At 44.9% G+C, this 14,661-nt stretch overlaps 1 long non-coding RNA gene across 1 annotated transcript; it reads right to left on the bottom strand.

Moving 5' to 3' along the window:
* Positions 1-7,990: 7,990 nt before the first annotated feature.
* Positions 7,991-11,192, bottom strand: LOC310672315. Its single transcript, XR_014508514.1, has 2 exons — positions 11,111-11,192; positions 7,991-8,203 (listed from the first exon to the last, which is right to left on the bottom strand). It is a non-coding gene; the product is annotated as an uncharacterized lncRNA (long non-coding RNA).
* Between the last annotated feature and the right edge of the window lie 3,469 nt (positions 11,193-14,661).

The raw sequence follows: 14,661 nt of genomic DNA, 5'->3' as shown, positions 1-14,661 counted from the left end.
CATTTCAAATAAATATAACAATGCTTATAGCAAACTTTTACAAATAACTGTATGTACTTCCTGAGGGAGGGCATTCCATAAATACGAGGTGTCACCACTGAAAAGAGAAAAAGATGCCCAAGACTGAATACATTTTGAAGTTAAGAACATGTGAATGTGAGTGGACTGAAAGGTACCTGTCTGTTTCATAACATGGGAAGAAAAGAGATTATCCATGTGGGGATGATAAGGTCTACCCCTGTGAACTATTCACACATGATTGTGTCCAGAACTGTACACAGCTTCCCTATGCTCATGTGTAGGAGACATTTTATGATTGAAGTAGTCCATAATACATTCAGCATCTACATATGTAACTCAGAAAACTGCCTCCTGGTGGGGGCGGGGGCCTCTAGTGGATTTTTTTTGCTTATTCAGCACTGCCATCTTCTGGCTTCCCTGGATATTGTCAGCCATCAATTTCTAGTCCCCTAAAGGCCAAGTCTTGTTTCATCCTCTTTCAGAAGATGGTCCAACCTGGGTCTCCATCTTGCATTGGGTTTTTGAAAGTTTTCATCTTCAGGGCTCCACTTAATCCTTTTAGGTGCTATTCCTATTCAGCCCCTCTAGTGAGCGGTTGTTGCTCAGTAGTAGAACAGAAGCTATACATGCAGAAGGTCAAAGCAGAACTGGATTTAGGGTGTTTCCCCCACACAGGGCGCTGAGCTAAGTGGGCACAAAATTGAGAAGATCCATAATTGAGAAGATCCATTTGGGGGCATGAGCATAGCCAGGATTTATGTTGGGAGGGGGCATACGGTTGCCATACGTCCGGGAAATCCCAGACATGTCCTGTTTGGGAGGGGACTACATGCCCAACTGGTTTTGTTTTTTTTACAATTGTAAGCAAATATCTGGGGTAGTTTTTTGGGTTTTTTGGAGGGGAGAGTTAAAAAATTGTGTGCGCAGATGGCTCGGGTTCAGGCTTGAGCTCAGGGTCTGGCAACCCTAGGGGGCAGGATTTATGTTAGGGGGCAGAACCGAGCTATCTGTGATGTGGTTGGTCAGTAATAATAATAATAATAATAATAATAATAATTTATTATTTATACCCGCCCATCTGGCTGGGTTTCCCCAGCCTCTCTGGGCGGCGTCCAACCAAATATTAAAAACAATACAGCATCAGACATTAAAAACCTCCCTAAACATGGCCCCCTTTCAGTTGTCTTTTAAAAGTAAAGTAGTAGTTTATTGCCTTGACATCGGCTGGTAGGGCGTTCCACAGGGCAGGCGCCGCTACTTAGAAGGCCCTCTGCCTGGTTCCCTGTATCCTCACTTCTCACAGAGAGGGAACCGCCAGAAGGCCCTTGGCGCTGGACCTCAGTGTCTGGGCTGGATGATGGGGGCAGAGTTAAGTATTTTTATTTATTTACTTGGTTTGGGATGACAGCTTTCCCCCTTGGGTACGACCATGTTTGAAGGGCCAAATTTTGGCCTCACTCAAGAAGCCATGTTATGTTATCAAAGGTTATCAAAGTCTGCCCCTGGTAAAAGTTTCCATTCCAAACAAACAAACAAAACTCAGCAAGGCTGCAGAAGTTTTCCCCTGATTTCCAGGTGAGTTTCTACTGACCACATGATACAGATTCAGTCTTAAGGACTCCACTTTGGATTTGTGTACAGTTTAATTCTTAGCCTTTTCTTTTCTCGAAGATGTCCCACAAGTCAGCGGGGTATGGATTTCTCCTTGGGGATTATTCCCGAAGCCTTTCTCACAAATGAGTAGAGCCACAAGGGAGCAGAGGTTTAGGATCAGAATACACCCACAAAAAGCAGCAGTCTGGGGGGTCCCAGAGCTAATTTGGGCACCGCAGTGTATGATGCTGATGACTCTGTGATTTCAAAGGTCATGCACTGGCAGTCTCCCCAGAGTAAATATGACTTTTTAAAAAAATGTTCTCTCAAATGATCACATGCACGCTTACTTAGAAGTAAGTATAGTGAGAATTTGCTTGTGATGAAGGATGTCCAGGAGTTCAGCCTTAGTCGTTATTGGTAGCTTGTTGAATTGTGCTTCCTTCTTTTCCAAATTCATCTGGATATCTAGGCTGTGTGGAGAAATCTTCTCTTTTCACTTTGTGCTGAGTTAAAATACCAGGTTCTTCCTCCAGAGGTGACTGCACTTCGGGACTGTGGAGAATGATTTTTTTCAGATACGCTTTAGAACGCCAAGAGGAGCAGGAGGCACATAAAGGCAGATGCTTAGCAACACGCATTGGATGAGAGAGAATAGCGACTTTCTCTGTGTCTCCTCCAGGCTTTTGATGTCCTTCACCTGTCCTGCCTTTCAGAATTATGTCTTGCCTGAGACCTTCACACTCCCTAAGGATGTCTTGTTTGCTGGAGCTGCTTAATTGGGGATTTTGTTACCTAGAACGAATGCCTCCCCCCCCCCCCCGCCGTGCAATGCTTCATAACATCACAACAATTATATAATTCTCTTGATTCCCCTTCAGTTTTTGTTGCTGCTAGGTTATAGCTCTATTCTCTGTTCCCAGTACAGTGGTACCTCGGGTTACATATGTGTCAGGGAACTGCCATCAGTGCCGGAGGGAGAGAGCAAGATCCAGAGGGATTCCGGAGAGCGTCCCGGGATTGGGAGAGGCAGCCCATCTTCTGGGGAAGAGAATCAGCGTAGCACCAGTGGAGAAGGGGGGCAGATGGGGGAAGCGGCGAGGCGGTCCCATGACTCCTTGCCGGGGACCAGCAGGGAGAGTAGGGGTCCTCCGCTGCCTACGCCCTCCTTGCGCAGAAGGCTTTCGCGCAGAGAGAGTAGGAGAAGACTAGGCGTCAAAGAGCTTCTTTGCTGGAAGAAGTTTAAGAAACGCCCACTGACGGATTCTGCCAGCGATTGAGACAGCCGCGGGTGAGTGGCTGTCCGGACAGAAAAGGTTCACTCAGGCAACCCAGCCAGGTGTTTGCACCGGCTTACGCACGAGCAACCCCTAGAACCACTACAATATGCTTCAGGTTACATACGCTTCAGGTTACAGACTCCGCTAACCCAGAAATAGTGCTTCAGGTTAAGAACTTTGCTTCAGGATAAGAACAGAAATCGTGCTCTGACGGCGCGGCAGCGGCAGGAGGCCCCATTAGCTAAAGTGGTGCTTCAGGTTAAGAACAGTTTGAGGTTAAGAACGGACCTCCAGAATGAATTAAGTACTTAACCCGAGATACCACTGTAAAGCATAGCTCAGAGAAAGATTGGAAATGCTCAGGTCTTTTCCTGTCAATACAGGGCTGTGAACCCAGAAACCCCGGGGTGTGTGTGTGCTTTGTGAGGTGAGCCAAGCCAGCATCAAGAGTTGGCATAGCAGGACACCTGCCAGGGCCAGTGTTCCCAGACAAGGGCCTACTGACAAGAGACCCATGGACCTTCTCCTCCTCTTCACCATTACAACCTGCTTCTTCACCTGCCTCTCCCTCTCCGTGTCTGGCAAACAAGCAGCTGGTAGCAAAACTTGGAGAGCAACCCACTTCTGACACCATGCAGTAATCCATGGGCATGGCCAGTAGGAGGCGCTGAGTTCACTTGCAGTCCATCCCTTAGCTCTGTTCTCCAGACGGCTCACAAAAGATTCCCATAATTTAACAAAAGGCTTGTTTGTTTAAGAACTGCAAGCCCCTGAAGAACTGTACAGGCAACTCCCCATTTACATGTTTCAAGGCATTCAGGACCGACCGTGACTGTGTGCATCACTGTGAACCCGGAAGTAGTAGTAGTAGTAGTGGTAGTAGTAGTAGTAGTAGTAATAATAATAATAATAATAATTTATTATTTATACCCCACCCATCTGGCTGAGCCCCCCCCCAGCCACTCTGGGCGCGGCTTCCAATCAAGTGTTAAAAACAATACAGCATTAAATATTAAAAACTTCCCTAAACAGCGCTGCCTTCAGATATCTTTTAAAGAGAAGATAGCTGCTTATTTCCTTCACATCTGAAGGGAGGGTGTTCCACAGGGCGGGCGCCACTACCAAGAAGGCCCTCTGTCTGGTTCCCTGTAACCTCACTTCTCGCAATGAGGGAACCGCCAGCAGGCCCTCGGCGCTGGATCTCAGTGTCCGGGCTGAACGATGGGGGTGGAGATGCTCCTTCAGGTATACAGGACCGAGTGCCATGAAAAGGGGCAAAATGGCCCTAAAAGAGTGTGAAAACAGTAAAAATGGCACAAAAATAGCGTTTGGCAATCTCAGGCGCCTTTACACCAACCTTTGAGGCCTGTAGGCAGTTGGAGTTTGAGCAAGCAGGTTTGGAGTAAGCGATTGTGGTGGTTTGGGTGACTTTAGGTTTTTTTAAGTGTTTTTCAAGGTTTAGAGGGTGTTTTCAGGCTTTTTCAGTGGTGTTCTCAATATATGCAGTTTCACTTAAAATGCACAGTACCTTGAAAGGTAACCCCCCTGTAAATGGGGAATTGCTTGTATTGCGCACTCAGAGAAGAGGTACATTGCTGTGGCTCCAGGGTCTGCAGCGAGAGAGAGGGAGAGAGGGTTTAAGCCTCACCCAGACCTTAAAGAGGAACTAACTCAGGTTCACTTTATCCTAGCTACCAATATCAACAGGTAAGTGATTAACTGGGGCAACAGCTCTCTGTTCAGCATTTTCAAAGAAGACATACCCCTGATCATTTACTGAGGAAGCATGGTCCCTCAGGAGATTTAACAGAATTTGAAAACACAAGGGTGAAAAGAACAGAAACAACAACTTCTGAGCAAAATATATTATTCTGAGTTTAGCTATAACCAGAAATAAATATCAAAATAATTGGAATAGAGATGAAACACCCTGGAAGTAGTATGGGAAGGGATTTGGCAACATAATGGCTGCTTGCATAACAATATGTAAAAACTGGAGAATATATTTATCCCAGCATTAGAAGACTGGATAGAAAGTATAGGAATTGGCTTATATGGTCAAATTAACTGATATTGTAAAAGGGAAGGAATGCCGACAACTTGATAATTTAGTCATTGAAAAATTTAGTATATTTTATATATTGGCGCAATAAGATCAGACACAAGAAAATGTTCAGCCATATATATTGTTAGAAACAAATTACAGAACAATAAGTTGTATGCTTATATTCCTTTGTTTTGAGACTGCTGCTAAATCTGCATGGTTGCTTATTAAAAAAATTTATGCAATGAAAAAAGCAAACAAAGAGTAACCAGTTAGCTGTTTCTTTACTTGCTGTTACCTGTGGTGTGTTGTTGTTGTTTAGTTGTTTAGTCGTGTCCGACTCTTCATGACCCCATGGACCAGAGCACGCCAGGCACTCCTGTTTTCGCTGTTACCTATCTATAAGTAAAAAAGGTAATGGACCCCTGGACAGTTAAGTCGAGTCAAAGGCGACTATGGGGTTGTGGCACTCAACTCGCTTTCAGGCCGAGAGAGCCAGCGTTTGTCCACAGACAACTTTCTGGGTCATGTGGCCAGCATGACTAAACCACTACTGATGCAACAGAACACCATGACGGAAAACAGTGCACAGAAATGCTATTTACCTTCCCACCTCAGTGGTACCTATTTATCTACTTGCACTAGTGTGCTTTTGAACTGCTAGGTTGGCAGAAGCTGGGACAGAGCAATGGGAGCTCACCACCATTGCACGGATTCATACCGCCGACCTTCTGATCACAAGCCCAAGAGGCTCAGTGGTTTAGACCACGACGCCACCCACATCCCTATATACATACACCACAGCTATGCATCACCTACCTATATGCAGACAATGCTTCTCCAGAGTTCCCTATTCCCTGTTAACAGTAACACATAGATGCAAATCACATTAAAGACTCAAAGGCAGCTGAAAGGTAATGTGTGAAAATGTCCTACCTCTTCACCAAGGCAAGGCCTATTCACCTGGCTCCCCCTCTCCCACTGAATGCTATAAGTGATCTAGGAGCTATACCGCAGGAACATTTGCAGTGTCATAACACAACGTGCACATATGGAGCAGGATTCTCCAGTCTTTACCTTCACAAACACATCTGGAATGTCACTGGGAAGAGGGAGGTTTGAGTGACAGTTGTGTGGAAGGGGGAAGAGGTGGGTGGAAGAGGGGTTAAGCACTCTCCCCCTATTGCCATCTCTCTGTAAATTACCCCTCCCCAGCTGCATAGTGGAATTTTGTTGCACAGATTGGTTTGTAAGATGTGGTTCCATCTGATGCAAGGACAGTTCTTTCGAATTGTATTGTGGATTTTTCTCAGAAGCACATTTTGTAAGGAGAGCCTTGGGGAAAAGAGAATGAAAGGGGAATGAATATTTTATCTTTAGTAACTGGTCATTTCCATTCTGAAGAGAGGAAACGAAGGACCGTCTGTTGGGTGCTGAATATTCAAAACACAATCAGCAACTGGGTTATGTATGAATATAAGGATGTGTTATTATTTATAGAGCTTCATAGTCATGCACAACACTTTACTAGCAGAAATATGCTATGATAGGTAGCAAGGCCATTGTAGCTTTTGCTTTCTCTGTGTGTTTTTATAATTACTGTTTTACGGATACATACGTATGGTTCCCTGTCCTGACACTAGGAATGTATTTTCTTTCCTAGAATACCCACTGGTTCCAAGGAAGGGTCTCATACTGTAGCCTGCCCCAGGAAAGTCTTTTCCTCCTGCTCCTGCATACAAGACATCCACTTTAACTAATGACAGCCTGGTACTTAGATTTGGAGAAATGGTAGTGGCAGGAACATGAAGCGCAAAGGGCAGCTTTTTATGCAAGGCAGTGGTGTAGCAAAGTAATTTTTTTACTCTGAACATAATGGTTTCATGTGGGGACTCCTTTAGATGGTACTGTATATTACCACACTTCAAATGTGGTTCACCAACCTTGCTGCATTTGAGGACCCTCCTGCTAAGTGGGCCTCTGAATTTCTGTCCCTGTTTATGCAAGACATCATTCTCTTAACTTCGACCATCCATCTGTGACATCAGGAAAATGACACTGGCAAACATCACTTGTAAGCCAACATCACCTGAGGTAAAAAAAGGTGTTTTATGAATTTTTAGTCATGCTGTGGAGAGGGGCTGTACAAATGGGTTGTAAGATGCTTGGAGACCTTCAGATAATGAGAGACTAACAAGTGTTGTTGTGGCTCCCTGTGACTGCTAATGAGGATCCTGCTGTTTTGCACAATCATTGTTCAATGTCCTGGTCACCCTTGCCTGAATGCTTACCAACAGCCATTATTAGGAAATTCCATGTCTTCCTCTAGCTGTTTAGGATAAACTAAATACCCCCTGTGCTATTTGCTTTCTGCCTCTGAATCATCCGTTTGCTCCCCTCCTTCACCACACAGCTCTTCATGCTCAATTATGCTAAGTAATACATCTTCCTTACAGAGCAGGCACAAGACGGGTATCTTTCTTTTCATTTAGAGCTCCTCTCCCATCTCTATAGCTCCTCCAAATATTTGTTCCCTGCCTGTGTGATATTTCCTGGCATGCAGAAAGGAATTTGACTTTGAAAGGCGGCAGCAAATGATTCAAATGTTAATTTCAGCAACAGCTTTCCTAACACATCAGGATGCTCAGCCAGTTGCTGCCTGGTACATTTGCCTCTAATTTCACCCTTCTCTCATTTTCTCCAGCCTTTCCTAATCACAACTAAAAGGTTACATTCTCCTGCTCTCTTACTCTCTCTCGTTTTTCACTGAGACAGTGAAGCCAGGTTAAGACACATTTTGATGAATTAATCTGGGAGGAGAGTGGTGTTACCCTGAAAGAGCCAGGGGGAAATAATGAAGACAGTAAGGCACGAAGAGCCCAGGTAGATTAGACCAAAGCATCTTGTTTCTCACAGGTACCTTGGGGGGCTCACAAACAGGACAATAACACTCCCCCTCTCTGCCAAACAGTGGCAGGAGTGTGGGGGGCCACAGGCACACACACACAGGGTCGTGTCCCTTTGGAGAATGGAAGACAAAGCGGAAACAGCCGAGCTTCAAGAAATGTGGTTTTCTATTTGCACCTTCAGTCTGCATGGAGGGGGTCCAGATCTTATAGGATGGTCCAAAGCATTGCAGGCAGTTCTTCCTTCTCCTTCTCCTTCGCCAAGATGGATCTCACCCTTTCTTCTTCCCAGAAGCTCCTTGTCCTCCCCCACAGCAGTTACCCTGGCAACCTTCCAACTCTCCAATCTCTTGTCACACCTGGGCAAGAAGTTCCATTGTCTTGTTAATGACCCACAATGGCTCTCTTAACAGTCCTAGTTTGGCCAGGCTACCCAGGAACCCCTTTGCAGCTTATATCACAAATGACCCAAAATCCTAGCATTTATAAATTTTGGTGTTTGGGGGGAACCCCCCCCCAAGTTCTGTAACAGTGGCCAATGGTCAGAATCCCACCACTCTCTGGGACACTCTTCCACTTGCTGTTAGGTAAAGGTAAAGGGACCCCTGACCGTTAGGTCCAGTCGTGGATGACTCTGGGTTTGCGGCACTCATCTTGCTTTATTGGCTGAGGGAGCCGGCGTACAGCTTCCGGTTCTGTGGCCAGCATGACTAAGCCACTTCTGGCGAACCAGAGCAGCTCGCGGAAACACCGTTTACCTTCCCAGCGGAGTGGTTCCTATTTATCTACTTGCACTTTGATGTGCTTTTGAACTGCTAGGTTGGCAGGAGCTGGGACAGAGCAATGGGAGCTCACCCTGTCGCGGGGATTCGAACCGCCGACCTTCCGATCGGCAAGCCCTAGGCTCAGTGGCAAGCTTCGAAGACCCATCCATCTGCTTAAGCAGGCATTCCCCGGCTCGTAACTTTCTTCACATTATTCTACTTTATTATTTATTGACATTTAACTGCATCTTTTATTGATGGCTTCTCTGTTTTTGCTGATGTATTTCTATGTACTTTCGGTTTTAAGTCTTGTGTATACATTCCACACCCCCTTTCCTTTTTAATGATCTTCCTGTGTTTTATGTCAACTGCTGAGGGATTTTGCATATTAAGTGGCATATAAATATTATTAATTATTAATGATAATCTTACTCTCCCATAATTGGTGGATCTAAAGGAGTGCTCAGCAAAAGAAAAAAGAATAAATTGATCGTGTGAGGGGATGGGAAAATTGGGAGCCCCACAAACCTTCAGGCTTCATGACATTAGGGGTGGGGAACACAGTTATGGCAGTGGTCAATTAAGAAAACTATTTTAAATGACAGTTTGGGTTTTTTTGGGGGGGAGGCTATGATTTAGCGACCGTTGTTCTAAAAGATGGTGTAGGTTGCTCTTTATACTCTGTTTAAATACTACCAGTGGAAGAGAGCACATTGCCTCCAGAGGCAGATTGTTCTACTGATGGTCAGTTCTGACTGTCAGGAAGCTTTTCCTGCTTCCTTGCAATTCCTACCTGTTGGGTCTATTTGTTCCACCCATTGGAGCAAGAGAAGTCTGCTTTATCTTGTGCACAACAGCCCTGCAGATAGTTGCAGACCCTGATGGTCTCTCAGCTTGATCTTTCCTTTTCAATGCAAAACATGTCCCGCTCTATTGACTTTCCCCCAAAGGACTTGGTCTCCACACCCTTCATCATCCTGTCCCCCACCCTCTGGACACACTCCAGTTTGTCAGTGTAATTCTTAAAATGTGGTGCCCTGAACCGGACACTCAGTACTTCAGAGGCAGCCTGACCAATGCAGAACAGAGTGCAAACATTTCTTTTTGGGATCTGGGCACTGTATGTGCTGAACAATTATAAGGCTTCTGGGTGACAGCAGCTTGAATAGTCCAGGGACAAGTAAAAGAATGGCTGAATAATAATTGTGCTGGCCCCATGCAAGACAAGATCAGCTCTGCCCTGACCTCCCTTTCTCAATATTCACTAATTGGACCTTGACCTGCCACTTCCCTTCCCCAGAAAGGACTTGCATACCTTGCCAGACACGCTTCCTACAATTACTGGTTAAAACATCTTCTGCATGCACTCGATTTTCACGGAAATGACACACACTGCTTCACTGCCTGTACCCTGATTTGTGATAAAGCATTCTCCAATAAAAGAATTTTATGCCTTTTTATATGCTTGGGCTCATTGGTGGAATGGCAAATGGTTCATCAGTGCAAGGAAACATTCTTCTCCTCTCCTTTCTCCTGCACCCTCATAATCTGTTCTAGGGGTTCCCCCAACCCCCTGGAGAAGATCTGGGGACAGCGCAGGTGACATGGAGAAGAGAGAAAGCCCATTGTGCAAGCAGAAGTTGTTCTGCTACCTCAGTTCCTTAGCAGAATACTGCTCTGTGTTACATTTTTTGTCAATAACATTCAAGTACAGTCATACCTCGAGTTGACTGTGCTTTGGGTTGAGCTCGTTCGAGTTGCGCTCCATGGCAACCCGGAAGTAACGGAGCGTGTTACTTCCGGGTTTCGCCGCTCATGCATGCGCAGACGCTCAAAATGACGTCACACGTGTGTGCAGAAGAGGTGAAACGTGACCCGCGCACGCGCAGACGCGCCGTCGCAACTTGTGTTCCATTCGGGATGTGAACGGGGCTCTGGAACGGATCCCGTTTGCATCCCGATGTACCACTGTATATAAAAAGGCATAGAATATCGTTCTAATACAAAGACTTTGCTCCAGTTTAAGATGCTTTAGAGCAAGATAAATACTGACCTTTAAAGCCCTAACTGGCCTCAGTCCAGTATACCTGAAGGAGCATCTCCACCCCCATAGTTCTGCCCGGATACTGAGATCCAGCACCGAGGGCCTTCTGGCGGTTCCCTCACTGCGAGAAGCCAACTTACAGGGAACCAGGCAGAGGGCCTTCTCGGTAGTGGCACCTTCCCTGTGGAAAGCCCTCCTACCAGATGTCAAAGAGAAAAACAACTACCAGACTTTAAGAAGACATCTGAAGGCAGCCCTGTTTAGGGAAGCTTTTAATGTTTAACAGACTATTGTATTTTAATATTTTGTTGGAAGCCGCCCAGAGTGGCTGGGGAAACCCAGCCAGATGGGCGGGGTATTAATAATAATAATAATAATAATAATAATAATAATAATAATAATAATAATTAAAGTTACAACATCCATAAAGTTAGCTAGTCAATTCATAAAGAGCAAACCTTCATCTTTGCATCCCAGTTGACAAATGCAGCGTGCCTGCCAGCCAGCTAGGGAAAACCGAGACAATATTGTTAAAGGAATCTGTTTACTTGGCTGTGATGTCATGTGATATCACAATCTCCCTAAAAGAGTCTAGTGTCTGTCTCCATAATTTGAGGACACAATGGATGACTGATGTGTGGCTTGAACATGCAGGCTGGATCAGAAAGAGTACGTAATGGCACATTTTCAATGTATTAAGTCCCATTATCCACAGTGGGACTTCCTTCGGAGTACCTTAAATCATTGCATAAGAGTATTTTAAATCCAAACCTTAAGTTCTTCAGGATAGCTTTGCTGGACATTAGCTGGAGCAGGTGAGGAAGAATATTTATTTTCAATTTAAAAGCAACATTTTAAAAAGCTGTGCTGGATCAGACAGAGAATACATCTAGCCCAGTTTATGAGGAGCTTCATATCTCATGATTGCTAAATTTACTCAGGAGCCTTTGATGAGGGACTTGGACAAAGTATTTTGGAAGTCCCAAGAGCATAATGTGTATGCTTGTTGAAGCTTAAAGAATTCAGAAAATTGGTAAGGAGAATTTCAGAAGCCATGGTTCATAAGGTTTATCCTTCTAGACAGGACTTTTCCCCTCACCTGGAACTTACTGGAACCCAGTTCCAGCACCTCTCAGGTGGGAGCCATTGCCATTACAATAGGTAAAGGTAAATGACCCCAGGACAGTTAAATCTAGTCAAAGGCAACTATGGGGTTGTGGTGCTCATCTCACTTTCAGGCCATGGGAGCCGGCATTTTCCCCGCAGACAGCTTTTCGGGTCATGTGGCCAGCATGAATAAGCCGCTTCTGGCACAACAGAACACCGTGATGGAAACCAGAGCACATGGAAACACCATTTACCTTCCTGCCACAGTGGTACCTATTTATCTACTTTCACTGTCATGCTTTCAAATTGCTAGGTTGGCAGGAGTTGGGACAGAGCATGTGGAGTGCACTCCGTTGTGGGGATTCAAACCACCGACCTTCCGATCAGCAAGCCCAAGAGGCTCAGTTGTTTAGACCACAGCGCCACCCCCGTCCCTGCCATTATAATAGAACAAGGGAGATGTGTATGGTGAGTTCTGACACCTCTTTTTCAAGAAAAATAGCACTGCTTATAGATGTTTAACATTTCTAATTTTAATAATGTTTTCTGTCCATATACCCAGCACAGTGGCAATTCTATAATTTCCTGGATTCCCTCCCCTCTTTAAAATTTGCGGCATTCAAAATTCTTTCATAAGGAGGATGGCTTTAATAATAAGAGAAGCATGCCTGTGAAAAGATTAGCAATTTCTCATTTGAGATTTGTTAAAGGATTCTCAGGTTGGTGCCATCTGGCGGCTAGTGAATTTGTAACTTGTCAATTAGCTGTAAGCTTTCATTCGCTGTCACCTCGCTTTGACTGTCCTAACCTCTGAGATACGCTTTTGGAAAACAATGGTTCAGGTGTCTTTCTAACATCTACAGCAAATGCCAAGGCAAATAATTCATGGGCTAGCCTCTCTGCAATCTCTTCAGCATTCCTCTCACATCCTTGTCATTTAAAGGTCCTCCTATTCCCTCTTTGACTGGTTTCTTGCACCTAATGAATGCAAATAAATACACGTTGGTTGTTTTTAGCAACTCAGTCCTTACATTCTTTATTTGTTTCCCTCATCATAAACTTACATTTGTTTTGCCTCGGTGTGTGTGTGTGCCGGACACTTTTTAAACAACACTTGCAGAAATTCTTACCTTATATTACAGTACTCTGTTGATGCTAGTTAACCATGCTTGCGTTCTCTTGAACTTGTTCATATCCTTTCTGACCTGTGATATACATTTTATCTGAGCTCCTAGTAAAGTGGTACCTCGGGTTACAGACGCTTCAGGTTACAGACGCTTCAGGTTACAGACTCCGCTAACCCAGAAATAGTACCTCGGGTTAAGAACTTTGCTTTAGGATGAGAACAGAAATCGTGCTCTGGCGGTGTGGTGGCAGCGGGAGGCCCCATTAGCTAAAGTGATGCTTCAGGTTAAGAACAGTTTCAGGTTAAGAACGGACCTCCAGAACGAATTAAGTTCTTAACCTGAGGTACCACTGTATAATGGTGTTCACCTCCAAGCTTTCTGGTGAAATTTGACATTCCTGGCATGCCTCTATAACGTCCTTTTAACTAACTAGGGGGTGCCCTCCTGCTGTTTCATTTTGCCAACGCCCTTCTCCTTTCCTCAGTCTCCCTCCCCAGAGTTCTCCTTTCCATTACCACGTCTCCCCTCTCCATGCCCCAGTTCCTTCGGCCTCACATTCCAAACCCACACAAGTGTCAAATTATCTCTTTCCCCAAAACCATCCTCTCTCCCACACCCAGCATCTTTTCCTCCTCACTGTCCAAAAAAGACCCTTTCTGTGCCAGGGAGAAAGAGAGGGAGGAGAACTCCCCACATTAGGTTATGGTGGTGCCTCTTCCTCCCCCTCCCTAAGTGATCCATTTTGGGTCCAAGGTGGATTCCTGAAAGTTTTGGTTCAGTCTGTGTGCCTCTTGTGCCCCCTAACAGGTTCAGAGTGCCATCACAGTGTGATGACAGACTAGGAAATATGTTATATAGAGAGATATTATTTTTAATTATCTTCTAAAATTAAAATTGACCATGTTGGACTTTCTTGGCAATTTTCCACTTACATAATTTCAATTCAAGAGTGCTTGATCCCAAGCTGTTATCAACAATTACATCTCTAACTGGATTCTGGGCACCACCAGCATTTTTACTTTGAAGTTTCTAGCATTATTATACAAACATCTAGGCATTTTGTTCCTCTGGATAGTTCTTTCTTTTGCATTTCTTTCCCCCCTTTTCCTGTCCAAGCTGATGTCTCACATATTGCAAGCGATGCTGTCAAAGTGATAGCTTATTTCTAAAACATGGCTACCTGGGCTACACCATGGCAACAGCCTGTCGGAAAGATGCAAACTTTTCACTTGAGTCCCTTAAAACTCTCCTGACTGATTTTCAGTGTGTGGCAATATGCAGAACATAATGTGTTCCAAGATAGCTGCTTTGGATGACATATTTTTGCCCACAGCAGATTTCCGCAGTTGAGCTGCAAACTCAGGAAAACAGGAGGTTTGCAAGCAGGCAACAAACACACATGTCAGACCTAAGCTTGGCCCACAAAGGAAAGAAAGTCCTGCATGAATGTGACAGATTTCAACATACATTTTAATATTGAGGAGAGATGCAAGGGTGTAGTTGGTGAACAGGACTCTCTGTTACAAAAATATATCAGCGTATGAGACCCTAGGGTGAGGATGCAACTTAGTTGGTGTCAAGGGCCACATTCTCTCAGGGGGAAGTGGTTAGGGGCCGCATACAACCAGTGGGCAAGGACATCCATTGTGTTTCTCTCCCCTCCTTATTTATCCATCCCACATTCTGTTCACACACACCCCACAAATTCCCCCAACCAGCCTCTTCCCTTTGTGACCTCCATCTTCTGCTCACTCCCACCCAGCCATCCAGTCAGC

Source organism: Podarcis tiliguerta (genome assembly GCF_965153285.1).
Source record: "Podarcis tiliguerta genome assembly, chromosome: 1".
Classification (NCBI taxonomy): Eukaryota; Metazoa; Chordata; class Lepidosauria; order Squamata; family Lacertidae; genus Podarcis; species Podarcis tiliguerta.
Note: the sequence above shows the minus strand (reverse complement) of the source record. Positions and strands in the feature narration are given on the sequence as shown.